The sequence below is a fragment of the Natator depressus genome, chromosome 4, assembly GCF_965152275.1.
Source record: "Natator depressus isolate rNatDep1 chromosome 4, rNatDep2.hap1, whole genome shotgun sequence".
NCBI classification, from domain to species: domain Eukaryota; kingdom Metazoa; phylum Chordata; order Testudines; family Cheloniidae; genus Natator; species Natator depressus.
This window is the reverse complement of record NC_134237.1, coordinates 113961011-113986217: the sequence shown is the minus strand read 5'-3', so window position 1 is coordinate 113986217 and position 25207 is coordinate 113961011. Positions and strand designations below refer to the sequence as shown.

At 44.2% G+C, this 25207-nt stretch overlaps 1 long non-coding RNA gene across 1 annotated transcript; it reads right to left on the bottom strand.

Annotated features, from left to right (window-relative positions):
- Nucleotides 1–813: 813 nt before the first annotated feature.
- Nucleotides 814–25207, bottom strand: LOC141985973 (uncharacterized). Its single transcript, XR_012639083.1, has 3 exons — nucleotides 25044–25207; nucleotides 20005–20122; nucleotides 814–2538 (listed from the first exon to the last, which is right to left on the bottom strand). It is a non-coding gene; the product is annotated as an uncharacterized LOC141985973 (long non-coding RNA).

Here is a 25207-nt window from a genome sequence, read left to right as displayed (position 1 = left end):
GGCCTGGTAAAAGGCCTGAAGCCTGAACTAAAGTCAACAAAAATCAGGCCATGAGCAAAAGTCAGGTCCTGCTATAAAGCAAAAGCCTGCTTACAAGTTCACTGGCCAGTACATGAAGTTGTCAAGAATATAGCTGGCATTGCTAAAACACAGACATTCCTAAGAAGTACTACGCACTAGGTATTCATATAAACACGTTCCAGAGGAGCAGTACCGGAACATCCCAACACAAGTTGTGATATAAACACACTCCCTAAAGATGGTACTGTTACCCCAGGAACAGACTCTGGGGTCCCAGAGTAGCTTTTCTGTTGCTTACTTCTTGGTTCCCAAATTGTTACCTATTAATCTATTCTTGCAAGGTGAAAGGGGGCCTGCCTTAGAGAAATTGCCAGCATTTACCAAGGATCTCCCTATGCCCTTCAGGAAATGCCGCAGAACAGACTAGAACTGTTCATCCCTGGGAGAACATGGATATACCCTTCCGCTCAAAAGGATTGACACTCAGACAATACTTTTCCAAAACAAAGTGTTTTCTTTATTTAGTGTAACCAATCATTTCCAACACAATCTAAACTTAAACTAAAAAAACATAAACATAAATCCCTTAGCACAGGTATACAAGTCAAAGTACCCAATACTGTAATGTCATATCGTTGGAATGGCGTAAGTGATATGTTTTGCGCATGGTGATCAGGATACTTTGACAGCAATCTTAAAAAATGGTTATTAACCTTTTGTAACTGTTGTTCTTTGAGATGTGTTGCTCACGTCCATTCCATGTTAGGTGTGTACACGCTGTGTACACTGTTGCCAGAGATTTTTCCCTTAGTGGTATCTGTAGGTCCGGCTCTAGTGCCGTATGGAGTCACACACATATATACTAGTATAAGGGGTGCCGATAGCCTTGCACCCTTTCAGTTCCTTCTTGCTGGTAACTCCAACAGAGGGGTAGGAGGGTGGGTCATGGAATGGACATGAGCAACGCATCTCGAACAACAACAGTTACGAAAAGTTAGTAATCCTTTTTTCTTCTTTGAGTGCTTGCCCTATACATTCCATGCTGGGTGACTCACAAGCAGTACTCAAAGGAGGGCTTGGAGTTCATGGATGTGCTGACAATAACACTGCTCTTCTGAAACTGCTGTCATCTTGGGCCTGTTGGATGATGGTGTAGTGGGATGTAATGACCAGGTTGCAGCCCTGCAGATATTCTGAATCAGTACCTGCTCAAGGAATCCTGCTGATGAAGCCTGGGCTCCTGTGGAATGAGCGGTCATCATTTCCAGGAGGTGGAACATTCACCTGCTCGTAGCAAGCTTGGATACAGGTGGTTATCCAGGATGAAGTTCTTTGGGGTGGCACAGGGAGCCCTCTCATCCTTTCTGCTACTGCTACAAAGAGTTGGGTGGACTTGTGAAAGGGCTTAGTTCTTTCACCATAAAAGGTGAGGGCCCATCTAACATATGAAGTTGACATTCCTCGAAGGTCTTGTGTGGTTTTAGGAAGAAGACAGGTAGAAAAATGACCTGCTCGTTATGGAATTGCGACATCACCACCAACAAAAACCTTTGTGAAGACCATTGGGGCAGTCAAAGGGCTGAAGTGTCCAATACTGATAATGTTTGTGGCTGACCACAAACTAAAGAAAGCGTCTGAGAGCTGATAAATTGCAACATGAAAGTATGCATTATGGAGGTCGAGGGCCACAAACCAGTCCTCTGGATCTAGAGATGGTATTATTGCTGCTTAGGTTACCATTCTGAACCTCTGTCTGAATAAATGTGTTCAGTGTTTTGAGGTTCAAGATTAGTCTCCATCCCTGTAATGGTGTGGCCACTGGCCCCTCACAAGCATCTCCTGCTGGCTGGGTGCATGCCTGCACTCTCTGCTTTGCAGTAGGTCTTCAGTGACTCAGCCCGACGGCTGAGTCACTCATAGTCTGTATGTGAAAAAACAAAACACAGTCCAACAAACAGTCAGCCCTCCCCAAGGTCCATAGTCTCGTCTCTGGGCCTGTTTAAGCACTAGTTCCTTTCTCAAGTTCCAAACGAAACTTGTCCCCTTCTTGGGTTCCAAACAAAACTTGTCACTTCCTTGGCCTTTGGCCACTCTGCCTGTGACCGGTGGGGGGACCCAGGCCCACCCACTACTCCAGGTTCCAACCTAGGAACCCTGCAACTAGCAGCTACATGCTGCTTCCTTCTCTAATGTCTATTTGTTGCATTCCCTGGGATGCTTCCCACTGTGTCCCCTCAGCTTCTTGGGTCTTTGGCCTGTTCCCTGTTTAATCAGGGTCTGTCCAGGCCTCCTTGTCTAGAGAGTCTAACAGTCTCTGTCCTGTTCTCTCAGGGGTTCTTTCCCTCAGACCCCTTCACCAAGAGAGAAGTTATAACAGTCTCTGACCCTTCTTGTCATGGATCTCTCTCCCAGGCCTCTGTGCCTGGAGATCTTCACTTATCCCTGCTTGAGCAGGGTTTCTTCCCAGTCTTTTTGCCAATGGACGGGTTTCAGAGTAGCAGCCGTGTTAGTCTGTATCTGCAAAAAGAAAAGAAACTACACCATCTGCTCAAGAAACTCCCCGAAAAAGCACAAGAACAAATCTGCACAGACACACCCCTAGAACCCTGAGCAGGGGAATTCTATCTGCTACCCAAGATCCATAAACCTGGAAATCATGGATGCCCCATCATCTCAGGCATTGGCACCCTGACAGCAGGATTGTCTGGCTATGTAGACTCACTTCTCAGGCCCTAGGCTACCAGCCCTCCCAGCTATCTTCGGGACACCACTGACTTCCTGAGGAAACTACAATCCATCGGTGATCTTCCTGAAAACACCATCCTGGCCACTATGGATGTAGAAGCCCTCTACACCAACATTCCACACAAAGATGGACTACAAGCCGTAAGGAATAGTATCCCCGATAATGTCACAGCAAACCTGTTGGCTGAACTTTGTGACTTTGTCCTCACCCATAACTATTTCACATTTGGGGACAATGTATACCTTCAAATCAGCGGCACTGCTATGGGTACCCGCATGGCCCCACAGTATGCCAACATTTTTATGATGGACTTAGAACAACGCTTCCTCAGCTCTCGTCCCCTAATGCCCCTACTCTACTTGCGCTACATTGATGACATCTTCATCATCTTGACCCATGGAAAAGAAGCCCTTGAGGAATTCCACCATGATTTCAACAATTTCCATCCCACCATCAACCTCAGCCTGGACCAGTCCACACAAGAGATCCACTTCCTGGACACTACGATGCTAATAAGCGATGGTCACATAAACACCACCCTATACCGGAAACCTACTGACCGCTATACTTACCTACATGCCTCCAGCTTTCATCCAGACCACACCACACGATCCACTGTCTACAGCCAAGCTCTACGATACAACCGCGTTCGCTCCAACCCCTCAGACAGAGACAAACACCTACAAGATCTCTATCAAGCATTCTTACAACTTCAGTACCCACCTGCTGAAGTGAAGAAACAGATTGACAGAGCCAGAAGGGGAAGTTACCTACTACAGGACAGGCCCAACAAAGAAAATAACAGAACGCCACTAGCCATCACCTTCACCCCCCAACTAAAACCTCTCCAACGCATCATCAAGGATCTACAACCTATCCTGAAGGATGACCCATCACTCTCACAGATCTTGGGAGACAGGCCAGTCCTTGCTTACAGACAGCCCCCCAAACTGAAGCAAATACCAGCAACTACACACCAAAAACACTAACCCAGAAACCTATTTGTCACAAATATAAAGGGAAGGGTAAACAGCTTTAAAATCCCTTCTGGCCAGAGGAAAAACCCTTTCACCTGTAAAGGGTTAAGAAGCTAGGATAACCTCACTGGCACCTGACCACAATGACCAATGAGGAGACAAGATACTTTCAAAGCTGGAGCGGGGGAGAAACAAAGGGTCTGTGTCTGTCTGTGTGATGCTTTGGCCGGGGACAGAACAGGAATGGAGTCTTAGAACTTAGTAAGTAATCTAGCTAGATATGCGTTAGATTATGATTTCTTTAAATGGCTGAGAAAATAAGCTGTGCTGAATGGAATGGATATTCCTGTCTTTGTGTCTTTTTGTAACTTAAGATTTTGGCTAGAGGGATTCTCTATGTTTTGAATCTAATTACCCTGTAAGGTATTTACAATCCTGATTTTACAGAGGTGATTCTTTTTACTTTTTCTTCTATTAAAATTCTTCTTTTAAGAAACTGAATGCTTTTTCATTATTCTTAAGATCCAAGGGTTTGGGTCTGTGGTCACCTATGCAAATTGGTGAGGATTTTTATCAAACCTTCCCCAGGAAAGGGGATGCAAGATTTTGGTGAGGATTTTGGGGGGAAAGACGTTTCCAAATGGGCTCTTTCCTAATAAGAAAACCGGTTAGACATTTGGTGGTGGCAGCGAAAGTCCAAGGGCAAAAGGTAAAATAGTTTGTACCTTGGGGAAGTTTTAACCTAAGCTGGTAAAAGTAAGCTTAGGAGGTTTTCATGCAGGTCCCCACATCTGTACCCTAGAGTTCAGAGTGGGGAAGGAACCTTGACAATATACTTGCAACAAAGGCCGTTACCAACTGTGTCCACATATCTATTCAGGGGACACCATCATAGGGCCTAATCACATCAGCCACTCTATGAGAGGCTCATTCACCTGCACATTTACCAATGTGATATATGCCATCATGTGCCAGTAATGCCCCTCTGCCATGTACATTGGCCAAACTGGATAGTCTCTACATAAAAGAATAAATGGACACAAATCAGATGTCAAGAATTATAACATTCAAAAACCAGTTGGAGAACACTTCAATCTCTTTGGTCACTCGATTACAGACCTAAAAGTGGCAATTCAACCAAAAAACTTCAAAAACAGACTCCAACGAGAGACTGCTGAATTGGAATTAATTTGAAAACTGGACACCATTAACTTAGGCTTGAATAACGACTGGGAGTGGATGTGTTATTACACAAAGTAGAACTATTTCCCCATGTTTATTCCCCCCCACCCCCACCCCTACTGTTCCTCACACATTCTTGTCAACTGCTGGAAATGGCCCACCTTGATTATCACTACAAAAGATTCCCCCCCCCGATCTCCTGCTGGTAATAGCTCACCTTACCTGATCACTCTTGTTACAGTGTGTACGGTAACACCCTTTGTTTCATGTTCTCTGTGTATATAAAATCTCCCCACTGTATTTTCCACTATATGCATCCAATGAAGTGAGTTGTAGCTCATGAAAGCTTATGCTCAAATAAATTTGTTTGTCTCTTAGGTGCCACAAGTACTCCTTTTCTTGTTTCAATGGAGTCTCTCAGCCTTCCTGGTCCCAGCCAGCAGTTGCTCTGTCCAGCTGCTGAAGCTTCCTCAACCAGCTAGGAACACCATATATCTTCCTTTGGCTTCAGCCAGCATCTGAGCTGTTCAGGCCCTGCAACTCCTTTTATATGAGCCTGCTAGGCTCTGATTGGCTGCCTACCCTGCAGCCTTTCTAGGCAGTTTGGAGGACCCAGCTCTACTTCCCTTTTTTCTGGGGCAGGGTGTAGTAGGACAGTTGGGCCTTCCAGAGGGCCTCAAAGGGCCTGGTACACCCCATCACAATCCCGCTTTTCTTCTTGGATACTAGAAAGTATCTGGAGTGGAGCCCTTGCCCTATGTAAGAGGGAACTGCTTCCACAGCACCCAGTTGCAGGAGAGATTCTCCTTCTTGACCTAAGAGATCTTCATGAAATGGGTCCCTGAAAAGAGATGGGTGATGGAGAGGGATGGAACTGAAGTGAATGGCATAGTCTGATGTGATGACTTCTAGCACCCATCCATCTTTAGCAATTATTCCCATGAGTGTTTGAGGAAAGACAGTCCCCAGGTGGTGGGAAGTCGAAAGATGAAACATCATAAGATTCAAGTGGCAGAGTGACTTGTAGCTCTCATCTGACATATTAAAATGGCCAGTTAGTGGAGGTTGATGGCTGGGTAGTCACAGATGTAGAAGCTGATTGTCTATTCCTTTGGAATCTAGGTCTTTTCTTATGTGGTTCTTCAGCCCTGTGATATGTTGGGAACTGGACTGGGTGGGACCTGTGGGCTGTTTATGATCTGCTGTAACTTCTTTTAGGTGCAGGAGTACAGATTCCAAAAGGTTGAAAAGTCACTCTGGAATCCTTTCAGGAATGGAGGGATACATCCATTATGGTGTTGAAGAGCTTATGGCCCTCGAACAGAAGATCCTCCACTGCATTCTGGACTATCTATGAATTCCAGAGGACTGTTACTAGGACTTGTGGTCCATCACTATGGCTGCTGCCATAAATCAGGAGGCCAGGTCTGCTGTGCCCCAGATGCCTATAATGAGGCCTTGGCAACTAGTTGGTCTTTAGGGATGAGTTTCTGGAGCAGGGGTGGCCAACCTGTGGCTCCGGAGCCACATGTGGCTCTTTAGAAGTTAATATGTGGCTCCTTGCATAGGCACTGACTCTGGGGCTGGAGCTACAGGCGCCAACTTTCCAAAGTGCCAGGGGGTGCTCACTGCTTAACCCCTGGCTCTGCCACAGGCCCTGACCCTGCTCCACCCTTTCCCATCCCCTCCCCTGAGCCTGCCATGCCCTTGCTCCTCCCCCTCCCCCCGAGCCTCCCGCACACCACGAGGTGCTGGGAGAGGGGGAGCTGATGGGGGGCTGCTGATGTATTACTGTGGCTCTTTGGCAATGTACATTGGTAAATTCTGGCTCCTTCTCAGGCTCAGGTTAGCCACCCCTGTCCTGGAGCATTGATCTCTTTGTTCCGGAGGCAAATATTCAATAAAATGAGTCCACTTGTTGTAGTTTGTGGAGGCTGCTGGAATCAGAATTGCTGAATCAGAGCTGCTTAACCCACAGACTCTCCATGTAGGCTTGTATGCTGGCAGCGAGTGTCCAGACAAGAGAACTACTGCAGCAGAGCCTTTTGAAGCATTTAGGATTACAGGGAATGTAGTGACACAACTCCTCACTGGTCTGGATTGCAGCCCAGAACCTGACAACCTCTACAGGGAAGTTTCAGCACATGAAGACATGGAGGATACAAGCCTCCAAAAGCTACATCAAAGAGAAAAGAGACTCTCCATAAACTTTGAAAAATGTATTATTTGTCAAGAAAATATAAAGAACGCAAAACTGTCAAAAGCCACCAGTGCTGGCCAGAATTTGGTGATGCTGGCAGCAGAAGGCAGGAGAGATGAATTGTACTGGCAGCTACTGGATGAGTTTTCTAGTTTTGATGATGTGCAGCCAATATGCTATCACAGGGGTTGCTTTCAGAAATACATAACAAAGTCTAATTTGGCACATGTCAGAGTTGTATTGAACTCATGAAAGAAAACAGATGCTGAATCTCAGAGAGCATCATGTTCACCTGCTTCTATAGCCACCTTCACTGATTGGTCCTGTTGCATTGTTTGCTTGAGAAAAACACACAAAGGCAAGAAACTTAATAAATTAGAAACATTTGAGAGAGCAACCAATCTAAGGGAGAAGTCACTTCACAGAGGAGATGATGACATGTTGTGCATATTATCTGTGAAAGACTTAATTTCTAAGAATGCAGTTTGTCACTCAAAGTACCTTTTTTCCTACTTGAATAAAACAAATCTTAAAACAAAGCCATCTAGTTATACTACAACAATACAGACACCTTATGATATTGCATTTTATTAGCTGATTGAGGAGTTAGACTGTGATCTTATGTACAACACGAAGGATTTTATCCTGTCCAAGCTGCTACAAAGCCATACTTCCCTCAGATATAGATACTGCAAGCTATTCCAGTAGCAAATTGCAGGCAAGATTAGAAAAACACTATGGTTCTGCAATTTCATTTCATGCACAGCGTGGACAAGGCAAGACTACCATTATTCTAGGCAGCATAACAACATTAGCTGATGTGATCCAAGCTGCTAGTAATCTGAAGCAGGATTTTAAGTCATCCACGTGTTTTGTGGATGTTCTTCAGGTGACTGTGTGTGGTGAACAGCTTTCAAATAAACAAATGGTCTTTTATAATGCCGCGTCAATCCTTCAGTCTGAAATAGCCAAAAAAGAAAGCCTCAGAATATGACCCAAAGCCAGGTGATCGTAGAGGTCAGCTACTTTTGTGCCCCAGTTGGTGCTGGAGTTTGTCCTTTGCTTGAAAGAGGCATATAATTCAAGCAGCAATGAGTTACCATCCTTCAGAAGACATTCACAGAAGGTGCCTCTCAGTTGCAGAGTGTATAGTATTTAAAAATTCCAGATTTTTCACACCAGTGCACATGAATCTTTTTTCTGGGGCACGGTGCTGCACAGCTATACCATGGATTTGGGGCTCACAGTTTAGTTGGCATACTGGACCTTCACTGATTCTGCATCAATTATGATGAGCTGATGCGGTTCAGCACTACTGCTGCAAACAGTGAAGTAGAAAAAAGACTCCAGGGAGGTGTGTTCATTGCAAATGGAATTATGCTCCTTTGTGCTGGCAGAAATCTCATCCATGAAGGAGATGATAATGTAGATGTGATGTTGCACTCCATATTTTTATAAAAATATGTTTATAAGCATGGATATGATGTAACTGGAATATGCTTTATGCAAAAGGTCTCTTGTAAGGTATCATTATAAATTTATAATCTACTGAGTGTGGTCATCCTATTTGTATGAATGTATCATTCCTGTATCTAAAACTAGGACTATGAAATATAACTCTGAAGTCCTATTGTAATTATGCAAAATGTGGGCCATTAACGGTGATTTGAAATCTTGATGGCTCCCATTTTCCAGGACAAATGGTTGTAAATGGCTCTGTTTACTCATAAGACTTCCTGTATACCTGTGTACCAGCGAGTGGGTAATGAAGTCTCACAGGACATATGATCATGTCACCTGAACTGGAATCCATCTTTAACCTGGTGCTTTTCCATTTAGAAGGAAGGGTGGGAACCCAGAGAGAGACGAAGGATTCCCGCCTTGTGCCAAAGCTATTAAAGGGGGTGGAACAGAACAAATGGGCTCCCAGTCATGTGGAATCCCCTGCTTTTCACCTAAGATGCCTTCTGGAACTAACAAGGTCTGTACCGGGGAAAGGATTGGGCCCAGACTAGGAAGGAATCTAGTCTGTAAAAGAAGCTTATTGGAAAATCTCTGAGGATGAGATTTAACTGTATTCAGTTTCTTAAATGTATTAGGCTTAGCCTTGCGTGTTTTTGCTTTATTTTACTTGATGGCTTACTTTGTTCTGTCTGCTATTACTTGGAACCACTTAAATCCTACTTTTTATTCTTAATAAAATCACTTTTGTTTATTATTGAACCCAGAGTTAGTGATTAATATCTGGGGGAGCAAACAGCTGTGCATATCTCTCTATCAGTGTAATAGAGGGTGGACAATTTATGAGTTTACCCTGTATAAGCTTTATACAGAGTAAAATGGATTTATTTGGGGTTTGGATCCCATTGGGAGCTGGGTGTCTGGGTGCTGGAGACAGGAGTACCTGCTGAGTAGTTTTCAGTTAAAGCCTGCAGCTTTGGGGACATGGTTCAAACCCTGGGTCTGTGTTGCAGCAGGCTTGTGTGTCTGGCTCAACAAGACAGGGTTCTGGAAGCCCCAAGCTGACAGGAAAAAAGGGGCTCAGAGATAGTTTCAGCACGTCAGGTGACAGTCCCAAGGGGGTCTCTGTGACTGAACCCATCACAGTAGACATCAACAGAGACAACTGATGGAAAGAAAACCTTCCTGGCTAGAGTGGTATTTCAAGAACAGTCTGCAGATAGTCCAGCATCACAGGAAATATCACTGAAGCATCTGAGAGAAAAGTCTCTTACTCATCTCTTATGCAGCATGCAGCATTTGAAAAACCTAAAACACATCCAGAACCAACTTAATATGAAAACATATTTGAGAAAATAAACACTTGGCACCTACAAATGAACATTGTCTGAGATTTCTCCTGGGGTTGTTTGGGACTACTACCTACCAATATCACATGATGTTGGTATTGTTCACATGCAGATGACTCCATTTTGGACTGGTTTCAATCAGAAGCTTGTGACAAAGAAGAGCACCTACACAGCAGTTGCATATGCACCTATTGCGAATGCCAAACCAGCTGAAATGGCCACGGTCTATACTACAGTGTTGAAATGTAAGGAAATGTCAGCAACTCTAGGGCAGAAGCATGCTGTTCAGACCATGGATCAGCAGCTCTATGCTGTTTCTAAGCAAGTGAAATGGACTCTCCCAAATGAACTTAGTAGCAATGTGATTCTCTGGGGTGGTTTCCACACACTGTGCTGTTTTGTTTCATATATTGGGAAATTTTGGGGAGACGCAGGATTGCTAGACCTTCTTGTTGATTTTGATGGTCATGCAGCTTGTTCTCCAGATCAAATGCTTGTTGGTAAGCAATTCACCCATGCTCTGTGAGGCTTCATTTGAGGTCCAGAGTGCTCTGTTATTTATTTGTTAAATGGCCTAAGCAGGGAGGAGGTGCTTTTTTAGTTCCAGCATTTGTCTGGAAAATGTTGACTGACATGCAAAAAGTGTTTGAGTCTGAAGCCATCAAGTCCTTACAACATGTCATTAAAGAGCTTGATGATGCTGTAACTCAGTATATGCCCCACTACTGGAGAAATTTCAGACATCGGGGAATGTATACTAAGGGTATGTCTACACTTGTAGAGCTTTTGCACTGTAAGTTTCATCAGTGATAGGGACCTTGTGACTGTAAAGCACTGGCTTGTGTACTCACCCAATTCCTCAGGCATCGGAGAGTGTTTACACTACCAGCACTTCCATCGCTGATGAGAGCAGCGCTGTAGGGCAGCTATCCCACAGTGCAGCTCTCTGGATAGGTCTTGTGGGAAGGGGGGAGTGAGCGGAGGGCATTCTGGGTCCCTGCTCAGTGCCCTGTGCTGCCCTGCTTCATGTCCCAGCAGCCCTATTACTTCCTTGTTTCTTTCGTGGCATTTTTTTTAAAAAAAACCCTGCTGTCTGCCTGCTTTCCCTGCCATATCTACAAGCAAAGGGAAAGGGAGTTTCAAACTTCCCAGGGCTTACAGTGGGAGGGGCGGACGTCCGTTTACCTCGCGTCAGAGCAGCCAAGATGCTAGCCAGAGTAGTCACTTTTGGAACTGTGGGATAGCCTTCAGAGGCCAAAAGGAGTTTACACTGGTAGAACGTGTCTTCACTTTCACAACAGCGCAAAAAGAACAGACATAAGAGCTATATGCCTCTCGTGAAGGTGGTTTTCTTTTTGTGGTGAAACTTCTGAGTTTCACTGAAAAAAATCATTAACAAGTGTAGATGTGCCTGCAGTTTTAGTGCAAAAAAGGGACTTTTTGCTCTTTAAATGGTAAGTGTAGACACTCCCTAAGTGTGACACTGATAGGCCAGCTCAGGTCAGAGTCTCAGAACAATTCACTTGGGTGTGAATCTCAAAGATGTGTTAAGTATACCAATTCACTTGTATGTTAGAATAGTTCAAAGGAATGTAATGGTATTGATTTGCCTATTTGTTTCCTGTGATTGTTATCCTTGTACTTAGTTAGCCTTAGAGCAGAAGTATGTATTAGTGCTAAGATGAGGATATGTTCGATGTGTAAACTGCATGAAAACTAATTAAGGATTGTTTCTGGCTATCACATTGTTCATGAAACTAATGAAAGATTGGCTGTAACTAAAGGCATTATGTATAATTGCCCATCAAACAGGATCGGAGCCTTGGAACTATAAATGAAGAAGCATGTTAACTTCAAATCATGGATCACTGTGTTCAGCAATGGAAAATCCACAAACTTTTTGTCTGTGTTTAGTCAACAAAGGGAGAGTTCCAGCTGTGATGGGAGCACTTGGTAGATTGCTTTCCAGGGAAACCAGCTATAAAAATTAACTCTGGGAGTGATTCTGTATCTCTGGGCTGTTTGGATACCTTCAGGGGGTCTTCCAGATGTAAGACAGAGATTCCCCAAAACTATCTGCGGTAACCCTGAGAGACTTACAGAAAACCTGCAGATTACTACACCTCTGCTAATCATTTGGATTTACAAATTATGATTCACTTGTAATGTATTTTACCTGCTTTAACTTCTCAATAACTCTCATTTCTTTTTCTTCACTAATAAATCTTTAGCTAGTTTACTAGATAAATTGGCTTCAGTGTTGTCTTTGGTGTGAGAGCAAGAGCATCCATTGATCTGGGGTAAGTGACTTGCCCTTTGGGGTCAGGAATGATCTAATGCATCGTGATTTTTGGTTTTACTTTCATCGCTTAGTCCAGCTTTTCTGGATGGCAAGATGTGCTGGAAAACAAAAGGGTACTGTCTGTGGTTCCATGGTAAGACTAATGTAGTAATCCAGGAGTGCATGCTTGTTGTTGGTTTGAAGTCTAGTTATAGAATATAGCACTAGAAGAGGGTGTCCACCCTGTTTTCTGACAGTCTGACCTGAGATAGGCTCTTTCAGTTGTGAACTATGCCAGACACTGTGTCACTCAGTCTCCTGCATTCAAGTTCTGGGATCATTTGCTCCAGGTTATGCAGCTACTACTTCTAAATGTCCATGCAGAATGAGAGGGTGATTGGAAACTTCACCTACATTCATAGCATGCCATGGTTCTATGCTTCTTTATTGCAGACAGGCCCAGTTATGCCAGGTGGATGCCAATCAATCTACATTCTATGTTAAATTTCCCTGAAGAAGTACACAGTGCCTTTGAATCTGAGGAATTTGTTGTACATCAGACTCCTGCTTCTTTCAGGGAAATTTGGAGTGACATGGGAACAAGAAAACTGTCATCAAGGACTCAAAGGGCAGCAGTGGGATTGTAGGACTGACAAGAAAGAAGCATGCCCTTGTCAGATGGAGTATCACAAGACATGTCCTGAGTGAATATGCAAAAGCTATGAAAGAAAGAAGTGACCTAACAAGTTCAGTAGTGAAGACAAAGTCCACAAATAAGTCTTTGCTTCTTCACTGAAAAGTGATGAAGAGCATGTTACAGTTCTTACCAACCATGGCATTAACAATATGACAAGCCCATTTGACTCTGAATCATATCCAGAGCTGCTTATCATCTTATTTACCAGAATACATGTAACATCATCAGACATACAAGAGCCTCTACTGAAGGTAGCAGATGTTGGTGAAGAACAAACGGAGAGATTTTTAAGAGGTGCACTTCATTCTAATGAGACATGTCGCTTCTTTAGTCCAGTCAAGAAATCTGGCACCAAAGCATTTACTGACATGGCCAAAGAGACCAGACTTAAGTTTGGCAAGGAAGGGGCAATAACAGCAGCTATTAGTCCAGAAATTCTTTTCTGTCCTTAGCAAGATGCAGAGATGATGTTTCAATGGCAACTGTTTTTAGTCACCTAATAGGACCTGTGCCTGTGTCCCCCCTCTTCTGTGCTGGTGGAACAATGAGAAGAATAGACAACACTGAAGTAGAGCATCAGATGGAAGATCAAGCTGAAAGAATCTATGAGCTAAGAGCATGCAACAAAGAAACCACAGTGTACATCAGAGATGCCTTGGCTGTCATGGAAATGATGTCTAAAGACAAATTCCACACATTCTTTGAATTGACTACTGAGTACTTGAGGCAGGTCCTCAAAGAATTTGACCAAGCTAATTCTGTAAGTGATGTCTTTGACAGATATGACAACACTGTAAAACTGCATAAAGACAGGATATAAGGTTGGGTGCAGGAAATACCCGTTGATTGGTGTTTTCCCTGTGCATCCATGAAAAAAGTTTCTAAATATGGCATCCAACAAACAGTCACTTGTAAAATTCCTCTGTGGATATATGGTTCAAAATGCATCTCAGTGTGTAGGAGCACACCCAACACAAACACCCCTCATTGGAGGCTTTTCCAATGGTGAAGTAGGAAAGTCCATCACCAGCATGGGAAGCGTGTATAAGAAGCTTGGGGAGGCTAAGCCTCCCCAAAATAATTTGCCCAGATCATCAGCAAAAACAAGGCTGGCCATGCAGGGAACAAAAGCCAGATGCAGGTCACCTCCCTTTGGAGGATCATCATTTGCATTGTTTTTGGCTGCAGGGAGGTGCCTCTCTTCCTATTCCTGCCTTTGGTAATTGTAACTTTAATAAAACCTGTAAAATGGATGAGACCTTGTACTTGTGAATGTATGTGTGGTCACTACCCTTGGTCTTTATGTGTTCTTAAAGATTCTAAACCTGAAGCAAGTAGCAGAGGTGACTTTCACTCTGTTAAGCTTGAAACTGTAGCCACCAGAGCTGAACCCACGGTGATGAAATACAACATTATAAAATTCACTTTAAATAAATAAATGGCTACACCATGAGGAAGAGGACTTGTTAGTGGATGGTGTTGCCTCTTTGTCAGTCCTCACTTCTTGCCCCTTAATAGGTTCCTGATGAGGTGGAGAGGGAGGGAGAGTCCTGAGAAATAGATGGCTACCTCTCCTGATAGTCTCTCCTGTGTGAGGGTGCCCTGTTGCACTGGTCCCCATATGTGGCCCAGGGGTTCCAAAAGGGCAGTTGAGGTGGGGCATAGGAGAAGAGCATTGTGGTTTGAGCATTGGCCTGCTAAACCCAGGGTTGTGAGTTCAAGCCCTGAAGTTCAATCCTTCCAACCCTGATATTCTATGATTCTATGATACATAGAATATGAATCTGCTGAAGGAGTCACGTGTTTGGTTCCTGAAGACCCCCTTTCTGAGTAGATCTCATGGCTGAGGATATGAGGGGATAGGAAGTAGACCTCTGAATGGAGCTGTTCAAGTCTGAAAGGCATGTAGGAAAGATATCAGGAGGGCCAAATCGCACCTGGAGCTGCAGCTAGCAAGAGATGTCAAGAGTAACAAGAAGGGTTTCTTCAGGTATGTTGGCAACAAGAAGAAAGCCAAGGAAAGTGTGGGCCCCTTACTGAATGAGGGAGGCAACCTAGTGACAGAGGATGTGGAAAAAGCTAATGTACTCAATGCTTTTTTTGCCTCTGTTTTCACTAACAAGGTCAGCTCCCAGACTGCTGCGCTGGGCATCACAGAATGGGGAAGAGATGGCCAGCCCTCTGTGGAGATAGAGGTGGTTAGGGACTATTTAGAAAAGCTGGACGTGCACAAGTCCATGGGGCCGGACGAGTTGCATCCGAGAGTGCTGAAGGAATTGGCGGCTGTGATTGCAGAGCCCTTGGCCACTATCTTTGAAAACTCGTGGCGAATGGGGGAAGTCCCGGATGACTGGAAAAAGGCTAATGTAGTGCCAATCTTTAAAAAAGGGAAGAAGGAGGATCCTGGGAACTACAGGCCAGTCAGCCTCACCTCAGTCCCTGGAAAAATCATGGAGCAGGTCCTCAAAGAATCAATCCTGAAGCACTTACATGAGAGGAAAGTGATCAGGAACAGTCAGCATGGGTTCACCAAGGGAAGGTCATGCCTGACTAATCTAATCGCCTTTTATGATGAGATTACTGGTTCTGTGGATGAAGGGAAAGCAGTGGATGTATTGTTTCTTGACTTTAGCAAAGCTTTTGACACGGTCTCCCACAGTATTCTTGTCAGCAAGTTAAGGAAGTATGGGCTAGATGAATGCACTATAAGGTGGGTAGAAAGCTGGCTAGATTGTCGGGCTCAACGGGTAGTGATCAATGGCTCCATGTCTAGTTGGCAGGCGGTGTCAAGTGGTGTGCCCCAGGGGTCGGTCCTGGGGCCGGTTTTGTTCAATATCTTCATAAATGATCTGGAGGATGGTGTGGATTGCACTCTCAGCAAATTTGCGGATGATACTAAACTGGGAGGAGTGGTAGATACGCTGGAGGGGAGGGATAGGATACAGAAGGACCTAGACAAATTGGAGGATTGGGCCAAAAGAAATCTGATGAGGTTCAATAAGGATAAGTGCAGGGTCCTGCACTTAGGATGGAAGAATCCAATGCACCGCTACAGACTAGGGACCGAATGGCTAGGCAGCAGTTCTGCAGAAAAGGACCTAGGGGTGACAGTGGACGAGAAGCTGGATATGAGTCAACAGTGTGCCCTTGTTGCCAAGAAGGCCAATGGCATTTTGGGATGTATAAGTAGGGGCATAGCGAGCAGATCGAGGGACGTGATCGTTCCCCTCTATTCGACACTGGTGAGGCCTCATCTGGAGTACTGTGTCCAGTTTTGGGCCCCACACTACAAGAAGGATGTGGATAAATTGGAGAGAGTCCAGCGAAGGGCAACAAAAATGATTAGGGGTCTAGAGCACATGACTTATGACGAGAGGCTGAGGGAGCTGGGATTGTTTAGTCTGCAGAAGAGAAGAATGAGGGGGGATTTGATAGCTGCTTTCAACTACCTGAAAGGGGGTTCCAAAGAGGATGGCTCTAGACTGTTCTCAATGGTAGCAGATGACAGAACGAGGAGTAATGGTCTCAAGTTGCAATGGGGGAGGTTTAGATTGGATATTAGGAAAAACTTTTTCACTAAGAGGGTGGTGAAACACTGGAATGCGTTACCTAGGGAGGTGGTAGAATCTCCTTCCTTAGAGGTTTTTAAGGTCAGGCTTGACAAAGCCCTGGCTGGGATGATTTAACTGGGAATTGGTCCTGCTTCGAGCAGGGGGTTGGACTAGATGACCTTCTGGGGTCCCTTCCAACCCTGATATTCTATGATTCTATGATTCTATGAAGAGATGTTACCCCTATATTGAAGAGGGAGTTGATCTTTCCAGTACTGGTGAGTGCAATGGCCAGTGAAGAGATTCAGGCTCCTTGGAGACTGGAGGTCCCTTGATAACAGGAACCTGGTGCCATCTGTTCTGATGTGGGGTGCTGGAGAACTGATTCAGATATTATAGTCAGTGGCGCCAAGGATAGCAAGCCAGGCTCACCAGAATGTCCCCTATCTAAGTTTCCTTTAAGCTGCACAGTGTCATGGCCTATCAAGGGCTGTGCAAGCGCTCAGGGCTGCAGCAGGGAGAGGTGCCTCTTCCCAGCCCCAGCCCTGGATCTGCTGCGGCTGGGGAGAGATGCTCTCCCCCTGCCCTGGAACTGCTGTGGCTGGTGAGAGGCGCCTCTCCCCTGGCCCCAGCCCCAGAGCTGCCACAGCGCGGAGAGGCGCCTCTCCCTCCAGTCCAGGTGATGCTGCAGGAGAGAGGGCTGCGGGGAACCCGCTCTCCCTGCCTTGGACCCGGGGCAGCCTGAACCTCAAACTCCTCATCCCTGGCCCCACCCAGAGCCCACACCCCCAGCCGGAGCCCTCATCCCCCTGCACCCCAACCCTCTGCTCCAGCCCAGAGCCCCCTCTTGCACCCTGAACCCCTCATTCCCAGACCCACCCCAGAGCCCTCATCCCCAGCTGGAGCCCTGACCCTCCCCTGCACCCCAACCCTCTGCCCCAGCCCTGAGCCCCCCCCATACTCCGAACCCCTCATCACCACCTCCACCACACATTACCTCAATATTGGTGCACACAGCAAAATTCATTCTGCATATGCGTGGGAAAAATTAGAGGGAACATTGTCCCCTATGCTTGTGTTCTGCTGGTGGAGTGGGTACCAGGGGATCTGATGCTGGCACTGTCCTCTTTGAGATGGCAGTGACTGGCTGGTTTTAAACGGGGTGCTGCCATCGGTGCTGGATGGGGATGCATGTCAAGAGATTTTGTAGTGCAGGAAGCATAATACGTTTTCTTGGTCAGCACAGGAAACTCAGTACTGGTGGGTCTAAAAGTCTCGACTGTACCACTCCAAAAAGTGAGGTCTCCTTGGTGGGAGACATCTGAGGTGATTTCCCCGTGCAGTACCTCCTGCGACACTATATGGTTGAAACATGACCATTTATATAATTAATATTGCCACTGTTAGACAACTGCAATAAATCTTATGCAAAGTATGAAATGTAAGGTGTGAATGGAAACGTTATGATGTGTGAATATGATTATCATATTTGTATGCATGTATCATCTTTGTATCTAAAGTTATGAATATTCACTATGTACCAGTATTTCAAATGTGTTTGCTCCTGGGGTAACACCCACAAGGCAATTTACATCCACTCTGCCCAGCACATTGTGAATGGACCATTCAAGTTGATGGCCCATCAAAGAACACTTAGCTGCAACAATTGGCCATGGAAGAAATTTAGCCAAAATATGGGTAATGGCTGCTCCTATGAGTCATCAAAGCATGCGAGGACATGTGACTTACTCATGTGACCCTGGACTCCATCTTGTGCATTTAATTTTCCACAAACTAGGACTGAGAGTAGTCCCTCCACACGGGAAAAGGTATAAAAGACCCTGGAAGCATCTCCATTTTGCCTCTTTCCTGCTCTGACCTCTGGACTAGGGACTTACACTGAAGGGGGCATTCAAACCAATGGAGTGAGGACCTTCCAATCTTTTGGAAGTTACCAGAGACTTTACAAGCCAGCAGTTTATTCCATAACTGCTACAAACCTGATCCAAGAACTTTGAAATGATTATATGTATATGTGATGGGGTGTATCAACACTGCACTGGCCCCTCAAGGGTTAAGTGTGCACTGCAGACTGGGGAAGCCATGCCCCTCCATCCCTGCTGGGCATGCTCAGTCTGGAGACAGGGTATAAAGGGAAGCAGACCAGCTCAGGTGGGTGGACCACCAAAGAAGGTGGAAGCGTATTGCGAGCCCCCTCCACAGAGCTGCGGAGCCCCCAGTTCACAGAGGCCAAGCATGCCAAACCCCAGGTGGTCACCAGATGGCCAGCAGAGACCTGGGAAGGGACTGAGTCACTGCAGATCTCACCAGCAGACAAACCCAGAGACCCAGAAGACCCATGGACTACTGTACTGGGAGACCGAGTAGGAAGTGGCCCAGGGGAGATAGGTACTGGTCCAGTTGTAGGACCGGGAGACCCATCAGCCTGTTTTGGTGGGATCCCTGCTGACCCAGTGGTGGGACACCACTGCTAGGGCCCTGGGTAGGTCCCCCTATCCCCTGCTGCCAATCCCCAAACCAGGGTGGCAGCTCCCCCACATAGGCCTAGAAGCTTGTGGTTGTCTACAGTGTACCAGAGTCAGAATGCTAGATTACTTAGACTGTTTGTTTCCTCCTCCACCCTGCCTGAGGCCCTGAGCCTCCCACCATCCGCCCGACTGTTTGTTTGTTGCTCTACCTTGTTTGAGGTCCTGAGACCCCGGGTGGTGGTCCAATCGATCCTGACTACTAGGTCACTCTGCCCTGAGAAGAAGGGTAGCCCAAGGACTCTGACCAATAGGTCACATTCTCTCATTTGTGGGTTAGGCCATCACAGACCTGAGCAGGTGGGGCATAAGCTCCCTGCTGACTGTATGTGACCAGACACCCCTTGATGGGGTGTATCTACCTCACATCAGAATATGATTTCTTTGGCCATTTTAACTCTCTCTTTTCCTCTTATAAATAAATCTTTAGATATTATATTCTAAAGGATTGGCAACAGCGTGATTATTGGTTAATACCTGAGTAATATATTGAGCTTGCTATGTGGCTGATCTCTTGGGATTAGAAGGACATTTTCTTTGATTAAACTGGTTTTAAATAACCACTCACCATAAAGTCTAGTGTCTGGGTGGTGAAACAAGGGCTGGGATGCCTAAGGAGACTGCAGTTTGGACTTCTTGTTAACCAGTGTGATGAGACAGAAGTTTACTTTTGTTTCTGGCTTGGTATATCTAATAAGAGAATAACCACCAGTTTGGAGCGAGACACCCTATTTCGCAGGAGTTTGTCCTGAATCTGGTATCTTCAGCTGTGACCCAGAGGCACGGTGACACCTCCCTATCTGGATGCCTAGGTTTTTTTTTTTTGAGGTCTTAAGCTAGTCTCTGGAGCTGCCCTGTGGTTTTTACCTGTTGGAGCTAGAGCCGCAGTGGAAGTTGAAGATGACTGGCTGACTGACCCTATTGTACAGGACAGGTAGTCAAGCCCTGAGTCAAAGAAAGGACTCATCAAACAAACCATCAGGAGAAACTTACCCTTATCTTCCCTCATTTTCCTCTGCTTCTGAATCTCATGCAGATCTTGTATTTTGACAGGATATGTGTCCCCTCCAGACAGTGGAGACATCTGGAATGACCATCACTGAAACAGATCCTGTGAAGGTATGGCAGGGTTTAAAACTTGGGGGTTTGGGCATACTGTACAAAAAAACTAAAAACCATAGGGGGTGGTAGTGAGCCCTGACTGCGGAAGGATGGGAGGGTGTGGGGAGCGCCCCCAAAATACACAGAATTGTGTGCAAAGGTGAGTAAATCAAGAAAGCCTAAAATTAAAAATATGATATAGGACAAGGAAGTAGCTTAGCTAAAACTTGGGAAAGCACTAACTAAGCAAACACCCCAGGCTCTATCTCAGGCTTCAAGTGCTTGAGAAGAAATTGGAGTGACAGTGGCTTCACCCTGAATTATTTGCCCTCAAGTTGGAGCATGAGTGTATTCAGAGCCCAGGTGCAGACCATGTGCACACTGCTACCAAGAATCTCCAATCAGAGGAGCAAGGGGTGTTCACACACCTGGAACATCTATAGGAACAATTACTCAAAGAAGAATATAAATATCATAATAATTTCAGAGGCAGTGATATATTATCATGTTCATTGCACATTTTATTCCATATTAGTAGGAAGACGGCCATTGTGCAAGAGAAACTAAGAGCATTATGACCTTCAGAGTGATCTTGCATCACTCCATCTCATTAGTGGTCTGTGGTCAGGGAGCAAATTTAAGAGGGAGCTTGTTTTACACACTTTCCAATTATGACTTGTGGAAGAAAACAATGAGCACTTTTCACAGGGCATTTGCACATAAATATGCTACCACATTTATATTATTTTGTGCTCAGCACACCTATATGATTCCTTAGCAGTGATGACTTGCACAAGGGCTGATGGGTTTGGAGAAAAGAAAAAAATGACAACCAAACAAATGCCTGAAGTAACAGATAGTAGGTCATTATTGTCATTTTGGTTGTTTCCTTGGTGGACTCTACAGCCAAAATATGGCAGAGGCTTTTGGCTAGCACTGCATAAGTACTTTTCTGATTTTTGCTAGAACAGTCCATCTAGCAAGACCCAAAACCAAGGACTGTAAGTTTTATATAGACACCATTACTAGAGCAGATTAGTGAACTGTGATTATTATGTAGCCAGACATACTCAGGTTTGTGTGGAATAGGATTTCTATTTTCATTGTTATTCCTGTGATGTTCCTCATAGTAATAATTGACAACAGGTTACTATAATGATTGGCTGTATTTGGGAAAATTACAGGTGCCATAGATGAGTAATTTATTACCTCTTGTGAAGGCATGGTGACTTCTATACTGTGGTCTGTCTACTTCAACATCAAACTAGTGTGGGGTGTTTGATTTGTGTATAGGAAATAGTGACTTCTCCTTACTGACATCACATAATCCCTTGAAAATACTGCTGTGCATATGATGAAATATGCCACTCTACACAATCAAATGCTTTTTTCTATAGCTATCAAGACTATAATACAAATCTATTTTTATTAGAGATTGTTTAATAGAATCAAATCTCCCAACCTGATCTTTGTTCATTACAGTAGATAATATACTTTTTAATCCTCTGGTCAAACTCACAGTATTTTTGATTCTGCATTATTAAAAAGTTTGCTGTCACAGGTTTGCTATCACAGAATGTCTCCTCCTGGCCGGTCACAACACTGCAAATGTTCTGGATCTCAGTTCCCCCTGTTGTTACCAGTCCATCCTGCCTCCCAACCCAGTAGAACAGACACCACAGCTTATGTCCTGCTGGATGACTTTTCCTCAGGCTGTCACTTTATTGTCCAATGGTAAAACAAAGCAAGTTCAGCTACATCAGTTAGTCCTTTACCTGCTTTTCACCCCAAAGTTCCCTTCTTCATTCAAGGCTTGTGCTATAATTAAAGCTACATTTATGTCATGGAGGTCACAGAAGTCACAGAAGCCGTGACTTCCAGAGACCTCCATGACATTTTCTGCTTCATCCCCTGAGTCGGCGGGATTGGAGCTGGCAGCCAGTGGGGCCCCAGCAGTATTCCAGTGACAGGCGACAGCTTCCTCAGGGTCCCCCTGCAGGTTTTCAGCAACACTTCACAGCCTCCTCAGGGTCCCCCTGAAGGTTTCCAGCGACAGGCAACAGCCTCCTCAGGGGGGTGCTCCTCAGGGTTCCAGCGACTGGGGACAGCCTTGCAGGGAGAGGGGGGAGAAAGAGGACGACCCTACAGCTCCCAGTCACCATGGAGGCAAAGGAACCATGGAGCCGCAGCAGCAAAAGTCACAGACAGATCATGGCTTCCGTGAATTTTGTTTTATTGCCTGTGACCTGTCCGTGACATTTACTAAAAATAACCATGACAAAATCTTAGCCTTAGCTATAATCAATTGGCTAAGACTCTCTTGGTCTACAGGCTGCTTCTCTCATTTATAGTTGGGCCTTCTCCCAATTATATCAAGTCGCTTCCATTCACATTTCATCCCTAGACCCAGGGGCCCGTTCAGGAGTCTACAGTCTTCCTGCCGTCTTCTTCTCCAGCCCATCCTGTGCTCCTGTTTGTGCCTCTCTGCTCCCAGAGCAAGGGCCTGCAGAGAGATTTCCCTTCTCCATTCCCCCCCACCCAGTAGCTTCTTTTCTTTCCTTTCATTAGCATCAGGTGTCCATCATCAAGCCCAGCTGGGAGGCCCTACTCTGTCAAAGGGGTTCATTTCCTTTAACGTAGTTAATCTCCCCGTGACAACTGCTACTGATAAAGAACATAATTGTGAATATTTCTTTAGATTTGGTGTACTTATCACTTTACACTCATTTTAAGAAAAGAGCTAATTTTTTAAAAAATAACATTTAATAAATGAGTTCCTTTCTTGGAGCTCCTACATAACTTCTTGGTTGGGCCATCTGATCTAGGGTTCTTTCCTCCATTCATTATTTAATAACTTTTCTATTTCATGTTCTATACCTTTCTAATAGAATTTCCTTAAAAAACCTCATTTATTTGTAACTTTAGGTAATTTGGGTGATTGACTAATCAGCTTGTGGGTCACTTTAATCTATTTTCACTAGTAAAAGGTTCTTCATAATATGCTTGGAATTTTTCTTCTATGCCTATATATTTCATAATTAATTGACTGTCATGGATATCTTTAAGCTTTTAATATATGTTGTAGATTTAGATCTCTTTAAATAAATTTAGCCAACATTTTCCCCAGTTTATTTCCCCACTCAAAATATTTTGCTTAATTTTTAAAAAAATAACATTTTCTGTTTCTCCATGTGTACAAAATATCTAAATCGGTTTGTTTTGATCTTTTCTTTTTCTCATGCTAAGCTGAATAGGAAACTACATATCCCCAAAGGACTAGTTTCATTGTCTTCCACAGCAGCGAGTGGGGGGATTGAATTGCTGTATTTCGTTTCTAAATATACATTTACTGTTTCCTTTTTAATAGTTACATTCTTTTATGATGGCAAAGCATATTATCAAATATCCATTGGCTAGTTTGAAGATCTGAATTTCTGTCTATATCTCCCAATGGTGTGCCATGATATTTTTTTTAGTAAGTCACGCAAAAACTTTTCAGATGACAGATTAAAAAGATGTTTTTCTAATATACACATAGCAGTTAATAAACTTAATGCATTCATTTTGGCAAATACTAATAGTCAAATATAGTGATAGCTGAAAATATACAAATATGTGATTACCTAATCTTTCTACTGAAATTAAAAATCCATTCATCTATCTTTTTTGAGAAACTCCTTGGTGACCAAGTCATAAAAATCTGATAAGCTAAGCAGATACCTAATCAGTTTCTTTTTGATATTCAGTAAAGTCAAGTTGGACAGGTGTTCACCTCCCTGGGTGTTTCATGTGAATGTCTTAATGTGAATTAAAGTTGATAAAGACCTTGCCACTGTGGCTGAAGAGTACAGAATAGTCAGAATTAACACAGCCAACTTGTTCACCTTAGAGAAGCAAGTATGTAAATCCAGCATATAAATAGTTTCATTTATGTTCAAATGAACCTTTCCCTTGCAGCTGTTCTGAGTTGTACAGAGCTCACACAGTTTGGGACGCAAACAGCTAATGTAAAAAAATATTCAGATAAGATCCTATCAGAGATTCAAGAACATCAACCCGAAAATATGTCTGGAGCTCCTTGAATCTTTTTAGATTCAGCGTATGGACAAATTCAAATTTCTCTCCACTCCCAAATCATACTGATAGCTATTCACTGATATTGTCAATAACCTCAAAGAAGAGACACATATATGTTGCTTGGCCTTCCCTTGCTCTTTTTCCCAAGATTCATATGTACCTAGCTCTGACACCTCTTCCCAAAACTCATCAAAAGTTTGTCGCTTTTGGTGAATTTTCTCTAATGTCTCACAAATCTGCTGAATACAAAACCCAGTGTCATACATCGTGCTCTGAAGAATGTCAAACACCACTTCTGTCACTTCAAGGATTTTGTTGCAGAGGCAAAGGAGAAACAAAAACTGAAAAACATCAAGGATGGTCAGAAAACTCTTGGCTGAGGAAAAAGACAGCATTCCAGTCTGCTGGGTTTTGTGCAACACTTTTGAAAAGTTTGATCAGAGCTTTTCTGTTCTGCTTAACAATTCAAAACAGAGGACAAGATTTAAAATATGAGCACAGCAATGAATAAAAATTGCACAAGGGAACTTTTCACAAACACATTTCTGAAGCCTACTTACATCACCTGCCATTATTGCTGTACCATCATATGTCTGAGCTACTAATTTATCACCGGATTTAAACTTGTGTCACACCATTTCAGCATGCTGGCAAAGGTCAGGGGTAGTTAAATTGTTATTAACTTCAGTAAAACCAACAAAGCATTCTATAGCATCGCCATTCTTGGTCACTTAATGCAGTACAGTCGAAAGCTAAGACTTATTGGCAATAGCTGAAGTTTTATCAAGTAAAATAGCAACAAATGGTACTTTCTCAATTTATTTGGCAATGGCATTAAGTTGGGCATTACTTACTGCTTCGACGAGGTCATTCTGAATTCTGTTCGATGTTGCAGAAAAAGCATTAGAAATTTACAGATGCTGCTTGAATAAAGCATTGAACTCACTAATTCTAAGGTTTCTCCATAATTGCCCTGATTCAGGGAGTTATGCCCAGCTCTTGTTCTCCAAGATGACAT